This window comes from Phyllobates terribilis, unplaced genomic scaffold, assembly GCF_046119375.1.
Source record: "Phyllobates terribilis strain yellow unplaced genomic scaffold, ASM4611937v1 Scaffold_1__5_contigs__length_1240528914, whole genome shotgun sequence".
Lineage (NCBI taxonomy): Eukaryota > Metazoa > Chordata > Amphibia > Anura > Dendrobatidae > Phyllobates > Phyllobates terribilis.
The window spans coordinates 109721752-109729293 of NW_027362761.1; positions in this window are offsets into that span (position 1 = coordinate 109721752).

A 7542-nucleotide genomic window follows, 5' to 3' on the forward strand; every position below is an offset into this window, starting at 1 on the left:
TTCTGGGCCAGAGGACCTGCAATCCCCTGCCGGTCGGTTTCTGCTGCTGGATAGGAGTTAGTCCCCACAGCCCCGGACTCCGGGTCCGGTGAGAAATCTTCTCAGTCAGGGCGAGCTCTGCAGCTGCCAGCCCCTGACTCCTTGTTGCACTGCTCCTACAGAGCTCCTGTAGTTTCTTCCTATGCTGCTTCTCTTCTCTACCTCTTCTCTACTCACTAACCCTGCCTCAGCCCTAGGTTTATATAGGGGAAGTTCTTCCCCTCCCAGGACTGGGCAGGAGGTGTGGCATGCATAGGATCCCTGACCAAGAGACCTCCCACCTGCTCTCAGACGTAATATCTCTATCAATGTGGCAACCAGACCCCTGGGGTGTCACATTCCCCCCTAGTGAAATTTAGTACTCCGGGACTAAACATATTTTTGGAAAAACATAACAAGGTATAACAATAATGATACAATAAGAAAAACACATAAAGGTGGTCACGGCATGTCCGTAACCGGGTGCAGTCTTTGAAGAAAAGCAAGGTGTCCATTTCACCAAAACAGGGAGACGTGATCAGGTAGGGGTCTGTCCTGCCCCGAGTCCTTAACAGTCTTTAGTCCGTCCTGGGTTACGCTCCAACTATGTACACAGGATTCCCGGTAAATCCACCAAAGACTCCTATAAACAACTAGAAACACATAATTATACACAAGCAACAAGAAAAACAGGTAACCACAAATAAAACAATTTATACACTTCAAATCCTCCAACGTGCGGGTAACTGGCCTCTAGTAGCCCTAGTGGACCTACGGAGCTGACTGTCTAGCCCTGAACTACAGGGTGTAGGAGCTGTCAAGGGTAAACTGGGCAGCTGTCTACCGGCTCCTTGGCTCACTAGGGGTACGGCAGGCTCACTATAAGCAGAGGGTTGATCCTCCTGTTCTGCTTGTGTGGAGTCTTCTGCCTCCTGGACCGGCTGCTCTTCCAGCTCTACCTGTCGCTCCGTAGGTGCTTGGGATGCTGGTTGGAGGAAGGTGAGTACGGGTACCACAACTGCGCCATTGACTTGAGTCCAAGACCGAGGGAAGTCTCCGAGCACAGTACTAACCATGTCTTCCCTTTGCTCTACGGGTCGAGGGTCTTCTTGTTCCTCTTCAGGGTTCCGTAGCTGTTCGGGACACTTCTTCAGGTGATCCCGGGATACAATGGTCGTGGTTTCCCCTCCGTCTTTACTGATGGTACAGACCTTTGGGTTGTCGTGGCTTGAGGGCAGTATGGTGTACGGGTCCTTCTCCCACTGGTCGTCCAACTTGTGGAGCCGTCTTTTTCTCTTCAAGACCTGCTCTCCGGGTACCAGGGGAACAGCGGGAGCATACTGGTTGTAAGTTTTCTCTTGTCTTTCCCTAGCCTGACAGAGACTTCGCTCCACACTCTCCTGTACTCTCCGGTACTGCTGCTGCCTCTCTGTGTCCCAGTCTGCTTCTGGTGAAGTGTCCTCGGGTGTCAGGACTCCCATTTCCAGGTCAACAGGTAACTTACCAGGTCTCGCCCTCATTAGGTAAGCCGGGGTACAGTTGGTGGAACCTACCGGGATGTGGTTGTATAGGTCCACCAGATCGGGCAGCTTCTCAGGCCACAGACTGCGTTCTTCCAGGGGCAACGTTTTCAGAAGATCCATTACCACCTGGTTCATTTTCTCACAAAGTCCATTAGTTTGCGGATGATAGGGTGTTGTCCTTATCTTCCGGCAGCCATACAGAGTGCAGAATTCTTGGAAGACCTCCGCTTCAAAGGCAGGTCCCTGGTCTGTCAACACTTGGTCCGGGTACCCGTGTGGACGGCAGAAATGCTGCTGGAAGGCTCTAGCTGCTGTTCGAGCTGTTAAGTCCTTGACGGGGACGACAACCAAGAACCGGGAGTAGTGATCCACGATGGTTAGTGCGTAGACGTAGCCACTTCTGCTTGGGGTCAGTTTTACATGATCCAAGGCTACCAGTTCCAACGGCTGCCGGGTGACGATGGACTGCAGGGGAGTCTTCTGGCTGGCACGGTCCTTCCTTCTTAGGTTGCACGGGCCACAGTCTCTGCACCACCTCTCGATGGTTCCCCTCATGCCTACCCAGTGGAACCGCTCGCGCAGCAGGAACTCCAGCTTCTTCCATCCGAAGTGTCCAGCCCCGTCGTGGTATGCCTCCATCACCATGGCTGCGTCTCTTCGTGGCACCACTACTTGCCAGATTAGTTCATGCGTCCGGGAGTTAACCATTCTGCGGCACAACTTCCCCTTGTAAAGGAACAGTCGACTCTTCTCAGCCCATAGTTGCTTGGCTTCCTCCGGAGCGTCTGGGTCAAGGCGAGCCTCTGGCCGAGTCAGCATCTCCTTCACCAGTCGGACGGCAGGGTCACTGTCTTGCGTTTCCTCCCAGTTGTAGTGAGGCAAGGGGTTAAACGTAGCGGCTTGCTTACTCTTTACCCGATGGGAATACTGGATAGTCCCATGACGGTGGAACGCGGGGAGTTCAACTTCTTCCAGTCCCTCTGGATCTTCTCCTACGTCCGGTAGGTTTGGCATCCTGGACAGGGCGTCCGCGTTGGTATTGGAGCGTCCTGCCCGGTATTTGATTGTGAACTCGTAGTTGGACAGACGGGCCATCCATCTCTGCTCTAGGGCACCGAGTCTTGCCGTGTCCAGGTGTGTCAACAGGTTGTTATCCGTGTAAACGATGAACCGGGAAGAAGCGAGGTAGTGCTTAAAGCGTTCGGTGACTGCCCACACCACTGCCAGGAACTCTAGCTTAAATGAGCTGTAATTCTCAGGGTTTCTCTCGGTGGGTCGCAGTTTTCGGCTGGCGTAAGCGATTACTCGTTCTTTCCCCTGCTGGATCTGGGACAGCACGGCTCCTAGCCCGATGTTACTTGCGTCGGTGTAGAGGATAAAGGGCTGGCTGTAATCAGGGTACGCCAGGATTTCATCCCCCGTGAGGGCCATCTTCAGCTGGCGGAAGGACTCTTCTTCTAACTTCTCCCATCTGAAGGGTAGCTTCTGGTTCTTGGCCTTCCGGGACTGGCCTATCAGGAGGTCCTGCATAGGAGCTGCCTTTTTGGTGAAACCGGGGATGAATCTGCGGTAATAGCCTACCAACCCGAGGAACTGCCGCACTTCTTTTACACTGGAGGGACTTGGCCATTCCTTAATTGCGGTGATCTTATCAGGGTCGGGAGCCACTCCGTCAGCGCTCACCACGTGTCCCAGGTACTGCACCTTTGGTTTCAGTAGGTGACACTTGGAGGGTTTCACCTTTAGGCCGTAGCTTGCCAGAGCTTCGAACACTTCCGCCAGGTGTTTCAGGTGGTCCTCATACGTCTTGGAATATACGATGACATCGTCCAGTTACAACAAGACCGTCTCGAAGTTTCTGTGGCCCAGACAGCACTCCATTAATCGTTGGAAGGTTCCTGGTGCGTTGCAGAGTCCGAACGGCATGCAGGTAAACTCGCTAAGTCCCATCGGGGTGGTGAATGCGGTCTTCTCCCGGTCCGCCTCTGCTACAGGAACCTGCCAGTACCCACTAGTGAGATCCAAGGTAGAGAAGAAGTTAGCAGATCTTAAAGCAGCCAAAGACTCCTCTATCCTTGGTAAGGGGTACGCATCCTTGTGTGTGATACGGTTGATTTTCCGGTAATCTACACACATCCTCATGGTGTTGTCTTTCTTTTTGACTAAGACTAGTGGAGCTGCCCAGGGGCTACAGCTATCCCTGATCACCCCAGCCTCCTTCATGTCTCTAAGCATCCCCTTGGCGTGTTGGTAGTGTGCAGGGGGTACGGGTCGATACCTCTCTTTTATGGGAGGATGGTCTCCCGTGGGGATGTGGTGTTCTACCCCCTTGACTCGCCCGAAGTCTAACGGGTGTTTACTAAACACTCTCTCGTACTCTTGAACCACCCGATAGACTCCCTGTTTCTGGTGTGAGGGAGTGGAGTCAGTACCCAAATGTAGTTGCTGACACCAGTCCTCCATCGTTTTCTTAGAGCCGTTACCTTCCTCCGGGGAAGATGGAGGCAAGGGTTCTACGGACTGTATGGAATCTTGATTGATGGTATACAATTTGGCTAGCGTGGCATACCGGGGCAGGTACACTTCCCTCTTCCCGATATTTATTATGCGAACGGGCACCCTCCCATGGCGTACATTGACCACCCCCCGTGCTGTCAAAATGGTGGGCCTACTGTCTGAGTAAACTGGTTCTACCATTGCCTGGTAATCTCTACCTCTCAGACCAATAGCTGCCCGGCACCAAATCACCATTTCACTTTTTGGGGGCATGGCAATAGGGAAAGGGTCACACATTCGCACGCTACCAATCTCACCACCGGAGAGTTCTAGCTGTTGCCGTCGCATCAGTGCCCGGATCTCTTTCTGGAGCACTCGCTGCTGGCCGGAGCTGGCGTTCTTGGCAACCTGCTGTAAAAGGAAAATCACCTCTGCAAGACAATTTTCAATTACATTAGTTCCTAGAGTTATCTTTGGGTGACTCTCGTGTTTGTCAATGTCTACAATGATCAGTCCCTGTGCTGCCAATTCGACTCTACCGATTTTAATGGTCACCTCTTTAAATCCAATCTGTGGCACGGGCTGACCATTGCTGGCGATGATACTCAAGTCGTCGTCAGGGTAGCGGGTGATATCCGAGTCATTCCAGTACTGCTTGAAGAGCACGTACGGGATGGTGGTGACCTGTGACCCGGTGACCAGTAGGGCACTCAAAGGAATGCCATCCAGTACCACGGGTAAGACTGGACGTCCTCCCACATATTTGTCGCGCCAGTTCGATGGGCCTGGTGATCTTTTTCCTGGGGGTTGGCCCTCTACCCCAGGTTGTGCCAGTTTAAAGGACAGTACCTTGCCATATGTCCGGGTTGATTGCAGCGGCGGCAGATGGGTCGTCCGTCCTCGTTGTATCGGTCGCTGGGTCTTCCTCTGGCCGGTGGGGTCCTCCTTGGTCGACGCCACGGGATGTCCTCCGGTCCGGATGCCAGCTGGATCTTCCCTGGAGTGGAAACCTGTAAAGACTGCACAGTTCGGGTTAGCGCAGCAACGCTTTTAGCTAGCTCTTGGACCTGATGGTGCAGGTCTGGAGCCGGGTCATTGTTCAAAGCCTGCGCATCAGCTCCCACAGGCCCTGCCGACAAGGGCGCCGCCTCCTGGTGGTAAGTGGTAGTGGGGCGTCTGTGGGTCACAACGCCACCTGGTGCCGGTTCTCGAAGCACCCGGATGGCTCTGTCCTTGAACTGTGCAAATCCCAGATGAGGGTCCTGTAAGGCCATTGCCCGCAACTGGGTTCGGTGGGCATTGCAATATAAACCCTCTATAAATTGTTCAGTCAACAGCCTGTCCTCGTCTCCCACGCCGTCAGGGTCGGTCTGCTTAATGGCTCTCAGGGCCTCTTGTAGGTTTAGGGCATAGTCCCTTATACTCTCATGTGCCCGCTGTTTGCACCCGTAGAATCTAAGCTTAATCTCGGCTGAGGTGCGGGTATCAAAGGTGTCCCTCAGCCGGGTTAGTATCCCTGCGACAGTTCTCCCCCCAGGTGGCCAGGACTTTACCTCCCTTTGGGCTGCCCCGGTTAATTGGGCCACCAGGATGCTCACTTTTTGCTCCTCTGTGAGGGGGTACACCTGGAAGAGGCTATCCAGCTTTTCTCTAAAGTCATGCAGGGTATGTGACTCCCCCGAGTACTGGGGTAGCCAGGCTGCCCCCGGGATATAGGGCATGGTGAAAGGCATGACCGCCACAGCGGTGGCGCTGGCGGGGGTTGAAGCGGTGAAGCTCTCCTCCGTATCCGACATCCTTCTCCCCCCTAGTGGACCGTGGCCTACCTTGCGATGATCCTCTTCCGTAGGCCGCGGCTCCGCAGTGGATCGTCAGGGTTGAGGACCTTCCGTCGCGCTCCTGTGACGTCGGCGTCTGCTGGGCTCCTTCCAGGACCTTACGCAACGTCCGGACGTGAGGCGGGGCTTCAGTTCTCGCGCGCTTTCGGAGTCCACGCCCCTCTTCTTCCCGCGCGGCGTCCTCAAGATGGCGTCCAATGGCGGGAAAACTCCACGTATGGCGGGAAGAAGGCTGAAGATGGCGCCGGATGGCGGGAAAACTCCACCGATGGCGGGAAGGAAGCGGGAGATGGCGCCGGATGGCGGGAATCTTCACCACAGGTAAGTTTGAACAGTCTTTTTCAGGCACGCAGTACCCGGTGGTTGCGGGCACGAGATCCTGCCGACTACGCCAAAAGTTGACGCGCCCCTGGGCCTGTGTCGCGCTGCGTTGCGCACGCGGGAGCTTACCCGGAGCCGGATCTCTTGAGGGTTGTAGTCTCGTGGCGGTGATCCGGTCCGTGCCCAGGGAGTCAGACTAAGTGGCGCTGTATCAGCGGTAGATGTTGGACGACTACGCCACCCGTTGAGTACAGCTAAGGAGCTGCTGCTGCAGGGCAGACCGCTGAGGCCGGTGGTAGGATTGTGCAGCGTGATAGCATAACCCCCAACGGGAGGGGTATGGCCTCAGGGCAGCCGACGTGGACGATGGGGGTAGCAGGAACCACTCGGAGACGGTACGGTGTAGTTCAGGGTCTTTACTGGTGACAAAGATAGACCCTCCCGGAGTACTGGCTAGCGATTGGGGCCTGGTCAGTCCTTGAGCAGATGGGATCTCCCCTGGCCAGGCGGAGTTGTAGGCCTCCCAAACTGACTGTACTCTTCTGGCTACCTTGCTAGAGGCGGGTATAAGTAGCCCACGTCCCTGAGTGTACCGTGTGGTGCTCACCCGTATGGCCGGTGACTCGGGGCCTTCTAGTAGCTTCCGCTCCACGACGGCGGTGCTGGTCCCACGCGTGTGACCGTGCCTTCGGGTTTCTGGGCCAGAGGACCTGCAATCCCCTGCCGGTCGGTTTCTGCTGCTGGATAGGAGTTAGTCCCCACAGCCTCGGACTCCGGGTCCGGTGAGAAATCTTCTCAGTCAGGGCGAGCTCTGCAGCTGCCAGCCCCTTACTCCTTGTTGCACTGCTCCTACAGAGCTCCTGTAGTTTCTTCCTATGCTGCTTCTCTTCTCTACCTCTTCTCTACTCACTAACCCTGCCTCAGCCCTAGGTTTATATAGGGGAAGTTCTTCCCCTCCCAGGACTGGGCAGGAGGTGTGGCATGCATAGGATCCCTGACCAAGAGACCTCCCACCTGCTCTCAGACGTAATATCTCTATCACTGTGGCAACCAGACCCCTGGGGTGTCACATAACCACTTTGCGTTTTTGGAAACCTGGAGCAGTTAAAAGAAGCTCAAAAGACTAAATATATGAACAGCTAGTCATTGTTACATTGCAGTTTATATATTTATTCTTTTTAGCATTTATTTAGTGCTTTTTCAGGTGTATTGCAGAGTGGATCCTCCTGAAAAGACGTTGTGTGGTCATATCCTTAGTCTAACTTACCAGTAGGGGGCACAACCATTTAAAGTGCATAGGGCAGCATGAATGCCAATTATGGCCCTGCATGTGGGTCATAATGGGA